The sequence below is a fragment of the Carassius gibelio genome, chromosome B3 (assembly GCF_023724105.1).
Source record: "Carassius gibelio isolate Cgi1373 ecotype wild population from Czech Republic chromosome B3, carGib1.2-hapl.c, whole genome shotgun sequence".
In the NCBI taxonomy this organism is placed as follows: Eukaryota; Metazoa; Chordata; class Actinopteri; order Cypriniformes; family Cyprinidae; genus Carassius; species Carassius gibelio.
Window position 1 is genome coordinate 46,347,956 of NC_068398.1, and position 15,598 is coordinate 46,363,553.

The following is a 15,598-nucleotide window of genomic DNA, read 5'->3' on the forward strand; positions in this document are numbered from 1 at the left end:
GTCAGTGACTACTGAGAGGGGCCCCCTTGATGGGGATCCCGATAACAGTGTCATTACACGTTACTGCATTGACGATCAAAGGGGCGCTCACACAGTGTCGTTGCATTTTATTCTTAACCAGTCATTGTCTTGGGGCCCCGAGCAATTGATTGGTTTGCCTGCCTTGTAACAACGGGCCTGAGTGTATGCCGATATTTTAAACTGGCGTCTTAAATACCATTAGACAGTTAAACTCAACATGCCATGTTAGATATTTTGGTAATAAAGAATTTAAAATAAAGCTGTTGATTTGTACACTTTGATCTTTGAATATAATGCTGTAGACACTCAAGTAAATCACTTCAGTTAATATTCACAATGAAGAATGATAAAGGCCATAGGCATTATGTCCATTTATTGTTTTGACATCAACCAAGTTAATTTTTGCTGACAATTTAGTAAATGTAAACCCCCACAACGTTGATTTCACTTGAATGACATGAATTTGCTATACACGTGTTGAAACTGTGTATGTGGAAGACTGAACAATTTCAACTTTTCAATAGTACAAGTAACGATGAATTGAGGAACAGCATCACATTTCAAGGTTTATATTACATGAAAAATTGTCAGTGCTCTGTAAACAAAATGCAAATACAGAGTTCTTAAATTACCTTTTTCAAATAAATGGTTAGCAGTGGTCCCAACTTAAAAAAAAAAATGCAATGGGAAAACCAAACACTAACATTGAGCTATTTTTATGGTTCGACTTGTGCTAGCGGTCTTTTTTTGTGTGTTAAGACTCTCACAGAATAATAAACAGCTCACTGAACAGATTTAAGAAATGCCATTAGAAATGCCAAAAATATTCACAATACTGCCTGATTTGGGGAAGTAAACATCAGTGATCAAAAAACAAGACCTCTACACTAGCCCAAAATCTCTACCCATTCTGATTGCTACTGTCATTATATCTCTGAACTCCTTGTATGTTTTCAGATGTTCAACAGGAACAGTTATTGTATTTGTGCAGGCACTTACAAGTGGGAAACAAATGTTGTGACCTGGCATTTTTTCATTACAGTGGTGTTCAAATCTTAGATTTATTTCAAAATCTGCCCTCTCTGATGGAAGAAGGGGCTTGTGCCTTTGTCCAGTTAACCACTTCATCACTGTCGGGACAGACAGGCTCACGTGTGTTTGTTGACTCCAGTGCTCTTCTTGACTTAGCAGCTCCTATTGGGTCAGAGGCTCACACATTTGCTGGTCTTCATTCTGCCCTGCATCATAAAACAGATCAGAGTAGTTGAGTACAATGGTGTAAAAATCAGGAAGAATAATGTCCAGCATCCTTACTCTTTCATCATCCTTTTTGGGGACAAACAGCTTTGAGCAGAGAGTTTGATGCTTCCCAATCACATCCAGAAGGTTGTAGACCTTCAACCCATTTCTAATTTGCTGAAGCATGGGATTCAGACGCATTGTAACGTGCAGAACAATGGCTCTATTGAGAACAGGGAACAAAGTTTTGCGGAAATATGTTATTTTCCACACAACTAAAGTTCAAATGCTGCATTTCTAAAAACAGTAATAATAATAATAATATGCTGTTAAAGAGGCTACTGATGCTGTGTGCATCAAAATTAATTATATAAAAATTGTTTCTCTGGAAAATAAGTACTGACCTTATGTTACTGTCCTTTTGGTCCAACTTAAGCAAACCCATGTAACCACAACTCATGATTTCATCTGTGAACTGTGTCAGATCAGTTGCTTCCTCCACCTAAAATTACAACAAAAAAAAAGCTTTTAATGCTTTTGCACGGCTGTTCATAGCAGATGTACTCACCCTTTCTATGAGTAAAGCATATTCAAGATCATCCACATCATCTTTGGTCAGTTTTTACTTGTTCTTGCATAAACTACATAATGTAGGACCACAATAAAACAATGCAAACCTGTAGAAACCATTTTCTAGGTCACCAATCGAGTAGACAGGACTCTTTCCCTTCTTGCCACTGCCCTCAGACAGTCGCCTCTCAATGCATCATTTCTAAATACAATAATTAATGACAGAAAACACAGTTCAGTAAATAAAAAATACTGCACCTATGAACCTGATTTCAGTAGTGCTTGATGCCAGAGATTGTCCCAAATATACATTACCAGTCAAAAATTCTTTGCTTAATGCTCCAGTGTCGATTCCAGCTTCGCCAATGAAAGTCACATTGAGTTTGTTGACAGGTGAGCCCTTCTTCTGTCTCAGTCACTGAATTAGGCCTCTTTGGAAAAGGTTGTCCCGCGTGATGCAGATCTTAAAATCTTTGCTTGCATCTACTTGGCTTGCAAGCCACTGGAGTACATCATCGTCACTATTAAAAAGCAGCCCAATCACTTTGAATTTAATGACACCTTAAGTAAATAAATGACTGATCTATACAAAAAAATTAAAAATCACCTAGACATGTCGGCCATAGATAAGCTTCCCTCGCGTAGCACACAGCTGTCTGTATTGTAGTTCAAATTGTCCTGTAGACTGGAAAGGGTCAACAAAAACACATTAAAACTAAAATATATCAATGTTTATGTTTCAGCACACCTGAAAAACAATGGTAAAAAGGCATTCTACTGAATGTATGTTATTTTGGACATATCTGTAAACCTAGATGCCCATTGAGTCACCTTGTTATTACACTCTAGTGCTAACACACGGTTTCTTGTGCGTTATGAAGGATAAGACAAAACAAAGACGCAAATTATATTTAAATTAATCCCAAAATACTGATAATATTACATTGTAGAGTAATATATTATATTACATTACAAGGAGACACAGCTTTAACACAGACAATATGTTGTGAAATAAAATGTATATAATACCATGATAGAATGGCAAACCTTTCACCACACAGGCTTGCATGCAGAACAATTTCATCTGATGGAAAGCAGCCACAACATATAGGGCATTCCTTTCTATCCTGTAGACAACATATATTCAAATCAATTGCACCAGGTCTCTCTGCAATTTCACATATTTTTCAAGATATCAACTCAAAATCATTACCTGGCCACAATCTCTGGACTCTCTGTTAGGGCGCACAAGTGGTGAGTTTGTGACAGAAAGAACCTGGACCTCACTTCGCCAGTCCTGTAAAGTAACAAACAGCTGTATCCATTGATGCATAGGAGAAATAATCAATGCTACGACATACATACGCTACGATAAACATTTCCGGACACTTTTTTTTACAAGCAGAGTATGATCTCAATTGACTTAAAAACATCTGAGAAACATAAAGCACTTCATGATGCTATTATCTTATTAATGTACAGGGTTTAATTCTTGCTTCCTAAAGTCAAATATAGCATCATTAGGAGTATATATTAGTATTCACTTACAAAACAAGACAAAAACAATGTGATGATATTTTACCATTAATTACAAAATATATGTATTGTTTTGAAATATCTTCTGTTATATGCATTAACCTCATCATCATCTGCTGCAGACTCCATACAATTCTCGATGTGCAATGCTAGGATATGCAGAGGCATGTTTTCTTTGCACACATGGCATGCAGCCTTTCATTTTTTTAATTCAGTGTTCCTGCACCATCAAAACGAAAGGTGTTTGAAAATGGTATGCACCTGAAGACTTGTAGAAAAACCACCCTTCCTCCCCCTCCATTTTGGGATATTCTTCAATGAGAATTTTATTTGCCTGCGAAATGAATAACAGAAATTTGAAAAAGGAGGTTTAAAAAAGGACAGTATAATACTTTAAATAGTTTTGTATAGTAATAGCATCACAATAACTATATTGACAACTTTAATAATAGTGTGTACTGTAATGCCAAAATGATGATTAATTTCAATTAAAAGAGAGCTGGGGGGTGAAAACTTTCAGAATTTGATGATCAAGGTAAATTGTACTTAATTTGTGTACCGGGAAACATACAAGTATCTTCTGTTGCTTACGAAGGGCAGAACTAAATGGAAAAAAATTATATTTCAACAAAATAAGACAAATTTGGCCATCTTCATCATGTTCAAAAGTTTTCACCCCCAGCTCTTAATGCATCTTGTTTCCTTCTGGAGCATCAGTGAATATTTGAATCTTTTTAAATAGTTGTGTTTGAGTCCCTCAAATGTCCTCAGTCTGAAAAGATGCATCTCAAAATCATAAAGTTACTGCTGGAAAAGGTTCAAATATGCAAAGATGCTGGAAAACTGAAGAATCTGCAGGAGCTTTAAGATTTTTCTGAAGAACGCTGCTCAGTTTAACTGTTCAGAACAAACAAGTGACTCATGCACAACCATCACAAAACAGAAAGACAGTCGAGGATCATCAGGTAACAGAACACAGTACTAAGAACCAAGGGTTCCCAAACTTTTGAGGGGGTTAATAATTTCAGCATTTTTTTTGTCTTGTGGACTAAATGTTAATATCTTTTATGTACAATATCTTACTCAGGACAGTACTAAATAAAATATAACATGAATTTAGTATGATCTCTCTTATTTTTTGAAAATCACTCATATTTTCACAGATTCTGCAAAGGGTGCCCAAACTTTCGATCCCCACTGTGTATATATATATATATATATATATATATATATATATATATATATATATATATTAGGGCTGTCAAAAATAGTGCGTTAACGACGTTAATTAGTTGTTTGTCGTTAATTACGTCAATTTTTTTAACGCATTTCACGCATGCGCAGTGTGACAAATTATTCAGGTCAGGAAAGTCTTGTCGATTTCTGAATAAACAGCGGCGAGCGCAGCAACGAAAACACAGAAGAAGCTTAAGGTTTTACCCCAGTTACTTTCAAATACATAAACAGAGACGACTTTGGTAGTTGATGCACTGGAGCTTCTTCCTGTTATAGCGTCCTGTGTTTCACACTGCGCATGCGCAGAACACCTACATGCAATGCAGCGAAAATTACAGCTGATTGGAAAAGCATATGCATTTTTACTTGGTTTTACTGGCACTTCAAGCCTTCAGAACGTGAAAATATCGATCCTAAAGTATTGTGGCAGAACAAATGAACACCTCCCAAAAACAAGAGTGCCCAGAGTGCAGAGGGCGCATGTTTGTGTTTCTGATTTCATTCTTTCGAGTTTCTCTATGCATAATTTCATAGATATGTGGCTATATTTAACCACTGGTTCACCTAAAACTCTTACACTATCTGTAGTTAAATGGCATGGTTTGATATAGTGCTCAGGTAAATTTGATTACGTAAATGTTAAACTTTTGAAATTCAGAAAAAAATAACCACATATTGATGAATCAATACATGAAAATCATGTATCTGTGTCCTGTTATTTTTCTTTTGGTATGCATTTCAGAAAAAAAAATGGTTAGGATTCAGGTGTAATTGCAAATAGTGATTAATCATGATTAATTTAATAATGATTAAAAATTTTAATCATTTGACAGCCCTAATATATATATATATATATATATATATATATATATATATATATATATATATATATATATATATATATATATATATATATACACAGTAAAGACTAAAAGTTTGGACACACCTTCTCATTGAAAGAGTTTTCTTTATTTTCATGACTATGAAAATTGTAGAGTCACACTGAAGGCATCAAGGGCTATTTGACCAAGAAGGAGAGTGATGGGGTGGTGCCCCAGATGACCTGGCCTCCACAGTCACCGGACCTGAACCCAATCCAGATGGGTTAGGGGTGAGCTGGACCGCAGACAGAAGGCAAAAGAGCCAACAAGTGCTAAGCATCTCTCGGGGAACTCCTTCAAGACTGTTGAAGACCATTTCAGGTGACTACCTCTTGAAGCTCATCAAGAGAAAGCCAAGAGTATGCAAAGCAGTAATCAAAGCAAAAGGTGGCTACTTTGAAGAACCTACAATATGACATATAATATGACATATATGACATAATATGACATATAATATGACATATTTTCAGTTGTTTCACACTTTTTGTTATGTATATAATTCCATATATAATTCCACGTGTTAATTCATAGTTTTGATGCCTTCACTGTGAATCTACAATTTTCATAGTCATGAAAATAAAGAAAACTCTTTGAATGAGAAGGTGTGTCCAAGCTTTTGGTCTGTACTGTATACACTAAGTAGACATTGAAAACGCCTCTTCTACTGCATTTGCAGCCTTTGACTGCTGAGTGGCGCTTTAACCACAAGTTATCAAACAAGCGCATCAAAGCACATTTTTTTGCCTCGCTGATGTGTTACATTTGACTGCTTCAGTCACGGAAAATGAAAGAAAAACACTATAGTTTAAATATTTAATATATTTAATATTCACAAATGAAAGTTTGGTATTTATGAAGTTATGTGCATTTCTTAGAATGAATTTAAGCAGGATAAATGTCAAGCCTGTGCCTGAGTCTGTGCTTATATTTTGCAAAATGTCAATATTTTATTTTATATTTTAAATATAAATATATTTTTTCCTATTTAAAACAACATGCATTTTTGTTATTCGTTACCTGTCCTTTATTTTGACATAACTTATTGGTAAAAAAGACATTTGTCTGTAAAACTGATTAAGAAATTGTTGCATGTTTAAATGTGAAGCACTGTATAATTTAGTTCCCATTATTTAGGCCTAATTTGCCTAAAACAAGAAACGAATCAAATTAAACCGGCACGATTAAAATCTTTGAAACTCTAAAGAATTAATAAAACGTCCTCACAATTAAACTCAAGTTCTCTCATTATAATCAACAACATTCACACAATGTAAAAAAAAAAAAAAAGCTTTAGTAATTGACAACTAAAGTCATTTTAAAGGGAACCTTCTTTACTTGCTTTTAAAGTAGGGTAATATCATAATTTAATAATATGAGGTTCTCTCTTGAGATATTTTGCCACATTTCTTCAATTAAGGATTGTTACATAGTGTATGGTGTTTCCATTTATCTGAACTTCTTCAAGTGAGTTGCGAGGCAAAAAAACAAAAAACAAAAATCCAGCACTTCTCCTTCAATACTGATACTGCGACTATTCACAGTTTGTACATGTTCATTCGCTGGCATTTTTTGAATTTCTTTTTTTTCTCCCTTAAAAACAAATTTGTCCATTCTGATGCGCAATTTTACCTTAAAGGCAATTTACCTAATGGCTGTTGATGACTATTTTAATTGAATTCTGCCAAAGTGCGCGCTTGTATGTGTTCGTTAAATGCTTATGCCAGTGCTCATGTCTGAAAATAATATATGAAGAAAAACAAAATCACATAAAAACATTAGGATATAGCTTATATTTCATTAGTAGCATAATTTTTCTTATTGATGTAAACAATAAAATTTTACAAACTGATAAAGTTTTATTTTTTTTTTATTTTTTTTCAGCATGTTGTGCAGACCGCATTAGAATTCGTGACGGGCGGCGGGTTGAGAACCACTGCTTTATATCAAACATTTTTAAATCGTCCACAGCTGAGCTTTGTGGGAGGCTGATCTGCGCCAGATCGCGTGAAGTGAATGTAATGAACAAAGTCATTTTCAGATGCAATGAAAAAAAAACAAAAAACAAAAACATGGATAACCTAGAAAACTCCCAGGCTTTGTTCTGAAGTAAAATAATTATAATTACTGTTAACCAAGAGTAACACATTTTAACTGATTAATCGCCTATTTTCATTTGCTGAATGTTTTCTTTCGCGAATGATTTTAACACGCATTTGTCCACCAGAAACGACTATGCTTGAAGTGGAACCTCTTTGTCATTTGGTGTTCTTCACGGCGTGAGGACCCCTGGAAATGCCCGATCGGGTCAGTGCTTTCCTTTCTTCAGGAGGGGTTGGAACAAAGGCTGTCTCCTTCCACCCTCAAGGTCTATGTGGCCGCCATTTCGGCTCACCATGACCCACTGAAGGTAAGTCTCTTGTTAGGCACGATCTAACCATCAGGTTCCTCTTCGGTGAAGAGGGTCGGGGACCTGCAGGCATTTTCAGTTGATGAAGTGTGCCTTGCTAACTCTCCGGCTAACTCTCACGTTATCTTGAGACCCCGTCCTGGGTACGTGCCCAAAGTTCCCACCACTCCTTTTAGGGATCAGGTGGAAAGCTTGCAAGCGCTGCCCCTGGAGGAGGCAGACCCAGCCCTGGCGCTGCTCTGTCCAGTACGTGCGCCGTTCTGAGGCCAGAAGAAGGGAAAGGCTGTCTCCAAGCAGAGGTTATCCCACTGGATAGTGGATGCTGTTGTCCTGGCTTATCATGTTTAAGATTTCCCATGCCCCCTAGTGGTGAGAGCTCACTCCAACTAGGAGTACTTCCTTCTTGGCGCTGGCGCATGGTGCCTCGCTAACAGACATCTGTAGAGTTGCGGGCTGGGCGACACCTAACACAGTCGTAATATTTTATAATTTCCATGTAGACCCTGTGTCCTCCTGGGTACTCACCCCTTCGGGCCAGTAAGGACCTGCTCGGTGTCAATCCGCTTGCTGTGCCATCCCACTCTGGATGTGGACTGGATGTGTGCGCTATTCCCCTCAGGTGAGTTCCTCAGTCAGATCCCTGGGTCCCTCCAGCACTGTTGATGTCCAGTACTTGCATACATGCCCTTTGTTCAGCCCCGTGTGGGACTAGGTGCCTCCATGTGTTGTGATTCCTCTTCTGGGCAATCCCACGTGTGTATGTCCACAGTAAGTCTCTTCGCAGAATGTGTCTTTCCCTTGGCAAGCCCCTTGCCAGCTCTGTCGTTGAAACTCCACCCTGCGGGTTGGGTAACTCAAGAGGTCTTATCAACACCTTGGTGGATACCCGCCTTGTAAGTCCACCTACGTGCAGGCAGCCTGTTAGCATATGTCCGGCAGGAATATGCTTCCCTGTGTATTCTGTGTTAGCTCTAGGCCCTCACTCGTGCTCTATTTGTTCATGACAGGGCGATATTACTCACATGGGTCACTAGAAGACCAGCCATGTGGCCTTTTGTTAGGGACCCCATTCGTCAGTCTCCTTCTGATGTAACATATAACATGACAGACTGAAAGGGAACATCTCGGTAACATATGTAACCTTCGTACCCTGAAGGAGGGACGGAGACGTTATGTCCCCTTACCACATTTCTTTTCTGCTGAACGGTCGGGTCACCGGCTCGGCCCCTCAGCGAAGACTTGAATGCGGGTTGCTCCCACAGCTCCTTATATACCCGCTCTGCGGGTGCAGCACGTGATGCGAATTCCACAGACCAAGGTACTTTGTGTACCATTGTCTCGTTTTGTACCACTCGAAGGTAATTGATTCGTCAGTCTCCTTCTGACGTTATGTCTCCGTAACGAGGGTTACATATGTTACCGAGACGTTCTGCTCTGTATCAGTGCTGCGCTTATGGAGCTACTGCAGTACCCCGCAGTGCTTTATCTGTGTACATTCCTGTGTGACCAGAGGCTAGCCACCATCTGTGCCCGAGCTTCCTCATTGAAATCTGTCTAAACTTGAATACAAGAAGATTTTTCCGTTGCTGATTCCTGGCCTGATGTTTTGGCTGTGTCCGTTGTGATTATTTTTCAAAAAGATTTAAGTTTTTTTTACCCTACTGGTGGCTGCCTCATTTACTTTTTATTAAAGGGCTTATTGACTGTCATTTCGCTATTGGGTCTTCTCTCACCTTATAACACACACACAGACATATACAGAGAGTGTGTGTGTGTGTATATATATATATATATAAGGGCTGTCACGATGTTTAATTTTTCACACCACGGTTATCGTGAGCAAAATATATCACAATGTCAATATATCACGATATCTATGAGTATCTGTGAGAGTGAAACAGTCAAATACTGATCAACAAGGCACATGTATTTTAACTTATTGCCTTCTCAGACATTACACTAATTTTTACTTAATTTCTCTTTTTTACCCAACAAGCATTACGAATACTGATAAACAATGAACATTTATTTTTGTGTGAAGGAAGACAAGCATATTAAGTTTGTCTGGTTTCAAACTGGAGTAAACACTGTCTGAATGTTTCCTGAAGAACTGAAAAGTATTTCTGATGCAACACTGGTGGTGGGAATGCAAAGGATCTTCTGTGCCAGTTTTGCCAACCTTGGAAACTCCTCCTCATTATCCTTCCACCACTGAAGTGGATCTTTATCGACAGCAATAGTGGGCAAGGATGTGTAATAGAAGCTTCTTGAAATGCTAGTGTATGTCTGCTGATTATTTTTTTCCTGTTTTTTTTTCCATTGTTATTATTTTGAGCATACCAGCCAAGCCTTTTGGGGCCTCAGGTACAGAGACACTGGTCCCCCCATCTTCACATTCTCCTCTGGCAGAAGACTCCTGTGAGAGAGTAGAAGTGCTACCTTCATTTGCAGAAGACTCCTGCGTGACCTGTTGCTCTAGCTGTCCTTTGATTGAATCTGCCTCTTCCACGAAGTTTAACTTGAAGCGGGGGTCAAGTACACAGGCCATGTTAATCACTATAAAATAAACAAAGAGAATATTAATTATTAAAGGAGCTCATAAAACACAATCATTCACAATGAGTAATAATGATATAAGAATAAGTTGAGGTTGGAGAAATGTGTGGCACCGGCCTACTCACCATTAGCCATATCAGAATCCTCATACCGCTCTTTTAAGTTCTTGCAGATGGCATGTTTCATGATCCTCACCAGGCTGCAGTCATCATCCTTTTTTCTGCCCGGATGGATTCAGTCAGATGCTGAAGGACAGGCCTCAGGGATGAGATTGTGATGCATTTCTCTGAAGCCAGGGAATCGGTAAAGGTTCTGAGTGGCTTCAGCACCCTACATGTGTCCTCAAGTGTAGAGATGTATGACCCTCTTTGCACAAGATGCCTGGTATTTCTTTCAGCCATGAGAGTTGCTGTCACCGCAGCATGTTGTTCAACAAATCTGCAAAAATTATATTAAGTTATAAACAAATTCCTAATCTACACAACAGGCTTGCTGAGAAGCATCCAGCAGATGTATGTGTGCGCATGTGTGTCTGTGAGCAGAGATGTATAAAGTACTAGAGACCCATACTTGAGTAAAAGTACAAGTGCTCTATCAAAAAAGTGACTTGAGTAGAAGTTGAAGTGCTCTTTAAGCACCACACTTAAGTAGAAGTACTAAAGTATTCAACATTTTTTGTACTTATGTATTGCAAGTAGTCTATTTTCAAATTTACTACTCAAGTACTGAGTTATGTAGCTATTAAAGAAAGTAGTCAAAAGTCTGAACATATTGTTTTTACTATTTCAAATGATTAACCTAAAGGACAATCATAATTCCTTTGACTGTAACTTCTTGTAAACAAAAAAACGGTTACTAGGGTTAGTTAGCCCAATTTGCAAAATTATGTCATTAATAACTTACCCTCATGTTGTTTCAAACCCGTAAGACATCAGAGGGTCATTTAGAATTTTTTGAAGCATCGAAAATACATTTTGGTCCAAAAATAGCAAAAACTATGACTTTATTCAGCATTGTCTTCTCTTCCGTGTCTGTTGTAAGACAGTTCAAAACAAAGCAGTTTGTGATATCCGGTTCACGAACGAATCATTCGATGTAACCGGATCTTTTTGAAACAGTTCACCAAATCAAACTGAATCGTTTTAAACGGTTCGCGTCTCCAATACGCATTAATCCACAGATGAATGAAGTTGTTAACTTGTTTAATGTGTCTGACACTCCCTCTGAGTTCAAACAAACCAATATCCCGGAGTAATTAATTGACTCAAACAGTACACTGACTGAACTGCTGTGAAGAGAGAACTGAAGATGAACACCGAGCCGAGCCAGATAATGACTCGTTCACGAGTCAAGAACCGTTTCTGTCAGACGCGTCCGATTCGTGAACCGAGGAGCTGATGATACTGCGCATGTGTGATTCAGCGTGAAGCAAACCGACACACAGAGCGCCTGAACTGAACTGATTCTTTTGGTGATTGATTCTGAACTGATTCTGTGTTAATGTTATGAGCCCAGGTGCAGTCAACGCCAATGACGCCATTGCGTCGAGCGCAAAAGAATCGGTGAACTGTTTTCTTCAACTGGTTTATAGACGGTTTCAACGGCATCAACATAAACAAACGTTAATGCGCGTGAGCGATTTTGTGGACCTATCTTAACTTCCGGTAGACTCCAAATAGAATCAATAACAACAGCCAAGTCCCTCTAGAGTAGATATTTTTTGATAACAAACAAAATGTGTTTTCTGTGTGGATCAGGCGGACTTAATGAAAATGCTAATTCATTATTTGCCAGCAGGAGATGTTTTAAAGCATAGACATAAAGCACGAGAAATAGAGGTTTCCCCAGTAACAGCTGTAAACGAAGCAGAGCTGGTACGCTCACACGCTGCTATCAGGCATATAACATGCAAGTCTTCCTTCAGAAATACAGCGATATAAAAACACCCGTGCCTCGTTTTGATATTTAAACATAAATGTAAGGAATTATTATTAAACGTGCAGTACGTTACGTAATGTTACGTTACTCATTTTTATTTAACGAAGCCTTTTTGAAAATCGATCAGTTTTAAAATTGTGACGAGTCTCCAAAAATAAATAAATGTATGGGAAACACATCCCGCAGCACAACCACCTGAGCCCAACTTCAGTCTACTCATCACCTTGGCTTTAACTGCGTTTGTAGATGGCACCGCAGCCAGACCGATATACACAACACAGACCGGAAGTTAACTTAGGTCCAGGCGTATGCGCCCGATGAAACCGTCTATTGAATCGAACTGTCAGAAAGAACTAACGTCACTGGTAATCCGAGAACCGATGCAACCGGTTCTTGACTCGTGAACGAGTCATTATCTGACTCGGCTCGGTGTTCATTTCTCTCTTCACAGCAATTCAGTCAGCATGCGCAGTCTTCTTAATCGCTTGATTCGCTCAATGATGTGCCAGCTTCATCAAACCTGCCATCTACAGTTCTGGCAGTGGTTTGTAATGGAATTATTCGTAACATTTTTAGAATCGTAACGAGTAACGATGCAGCACATAAAAAAATATCGGAGTAAAAGTATTAAACTCAGCGAAAATATGTACTGAAGTAAAAGTGGAAGTAGGAGAAAAAAATAATACTCTAGTAAAGTACAGATACCGCCTTTTAGTACTTAAGTACAGTAGTGAAGTAGTTCTACTTCGTTACTATACATCTCTGTCTGTGAGTGAGAAAAATGCTAACTAACTGTTACTACAAGTGAGTTAGTAAAAGGAATGCATTTCTTTATATGTTGTTTTCATTCACATTTGTTTAGTTTTCATGCACCCTGTGCCTTTTAAGCTTATGCTGAGTTGACACTGACAGAATAATTAACTGAACAGGGTATTGCCATGCACAAGAAATTCATACATATCTAGAAATCATGTCATATGTAGACCCCCATCTGGTGACAACATCTTGTATCAAGGTATGTTTAGGAAGATTAAGTTCTGCTTGCTTTTTCACCAGCTCTCTCCTTCTCTTCCATGAGTGGTTAAATCCTTGGACGACACTCCTGCAAGCCCTCAACGCAGCATCCACTTTGTCAATCTTCAGGGCCTTTCCAAGTGCAAGATTTAAATTATGTCCAAAGCAGCTGGAGCCAGTTTGATGGGAGGAGGGATTTAAATGCAGACTTCATATTTGTGCCATTGTCAGTGGTTACACACACCACTGCTGACTGAATTCCCCACTCTTGAATTAGGTTTTCGAAAGTCTCTTTAATGTTTACACTGGTGTGGTCAGATAAAAATGCAGTCTCTAGACATGCAGCTTTCTTCTTCTTCTTCTTCTTCTTCTTCTTCTTCTGTTTATTGGCGGGTCATATCTTTATGATATATACCGCCACCTACTGGACTACTACACAGGAGTGTGTAAAAGGACGTTGGTAGCTGATAAATTAAATCATAAAATAATAGTAAAACCCCCCCACCCCCCTCAAAAAAAAAAAATTACGGTTTATACTACATATATAATTATACCCAGCTAAATTCTTCTACTTAAACCAGTATCATTAAGATACGTAATAAAAAACTTGCTTCTTTGTCTCTGCATACCTTGCTCCTGTAAAATATTATGAATGTCATTTTCTGCATCTTAGTCTTTCCACTTCTGTCTTAGTTGATCAAATTTCTTACATCTAAATAATACATGGGTGACATCCTCCAAGACTTTACATTCAGAGCATATTCCATTACTTTTACCTATTAATGATAAAGTGGAATTCAGGCCTGTATGGCCCAACCTCAATCTGGTTATAATACCTTCTTCATGCCTATTAAGACCCAATGAGGTGATTCTTTTCCCTCCAACACAGTTCTGGTTCCTATAATAATGTCTGGCATTACTCTCTGAATCCCATTCATCTTGCCATCTTAGTATAATCTGTGATTTAATTAAAGCTTTAGCATCTCCTTTACCCAATGGAATGTGAATTTCTACTTGATCTAAATCCAGGGGCCTCATTTATAAACGTTGTGTACGCACAAAAGAAGGCGTACGCCACTCTCTACCCAATAATTGATATTTATAAAAAGCAAACTTGACGGGAAAATGTGCGGTCCTTCACGCAAGCTCTGACCCAGGCGTACGCACAAAAACGGGTGAAATGAGAAATGGCGACACCATCGGCAGATGGAAGAAACACGTGAAAGTGAAAGTGAAAATGACAATACTGCCTCTCATAAATAACATGAAGACTTCACAAAGCAAGTCTTACAATTAACAGCCTACACGAACACCCGTTTGATCGATCAGCAGTGAAACAAACAAAAAAAATCAAACGAAAATTACAACAGAAATTCAAATGAACACATATTTCCAAAAAGAAAAGTGAAATATGTTCTGCAATATTGGCATGTTGTGCAATTCATCCTCATAAATAATATAGTTAACAGAACGAAATAATGTACAAAACTGATATTCTCGTCAATGTGTCCGTCTGGCGGAGCAGATATAGTTGCAATTAGATAGACAGATAGATAAATAATTAAGGAGATAGATAGATAGATAGATAGATAGATAGATAGATAGATAGATAGATAGATGTATTAATTGTCCACAGGGGAAAGTTGTTTTCATAGTAAAACATTTCTTCATAAGCTACGGAATTATGGTATTCATGCATATGCCTTTAGTTTGTTTTATTTTTGACAAAACAATGTATGGCGTATGTCTCAACCATTCAGAAAGCAACAAGAAATTACATTTGCGCTGAACAATTTCCCATTTCCACATCGATTAATACCGACATCTGTAGCTTGTCAGATGCAATTAAATGGATGCGTAATGACGTACAATGGCTGATCTTGCGCTCTTAGAAGATGTGGAAAATGGAAGAATTCGGAGTGAACGCATCTTTAGACAGCAAGAAGACTTGCTGGCAAACGAGGACGAGTGGCTTATGAGCCGGTTCCGACTTCCTCGAGCCGTCCTGTTGGACCTCTGCGGGCTTTTGGGCCCAGCGTTACAGAGGAGCACTCGGAGGAACCACGCCGTGCCAGTCCCACTTCAAGTCCTAACAACACTAGGATTCCTGGCGACTGGCACTTTTCAGAGGGAATTGGCTGACAGGTCAGGAATATCTCAGCCGACCCTTAGCCGGGTAATGCCAGACGTGTTAAAAGGC

At 38.4% G+C, this 15,598-nt stretch overlaps 1 long non-coding RNA gene across 1 annotated transcript; it reads right to left on the bottom strand.

Annotated features, from left to right (window-relative positions):
• Window positions 1-375: 375 nt before the first annotated feature.
• On the bottom strand, window positions 376-3,765 carry LOC127953854 (uncharacterized). The gene is made up of 9 exons (XR_008153349.1): window positions 3,628-3,765; window positions 3,044-3,127; window positions 2,860-2,957; window positions 2,438-2,515; window positions 2,146-2,351; window positions 1,938-2,032; window positions 1,665-1,762; window positions 1,336-1,483; window positions 376-1,259 (listed from the first exon to the last, which is right to left on the bottom strand). It is a non-coding gene; the product is annotated as an uncharacterized LOC127953854 (long non-coding RNA).
• Window positions 3,766-15,598: the final 11,833 nt, after the last annotated feature.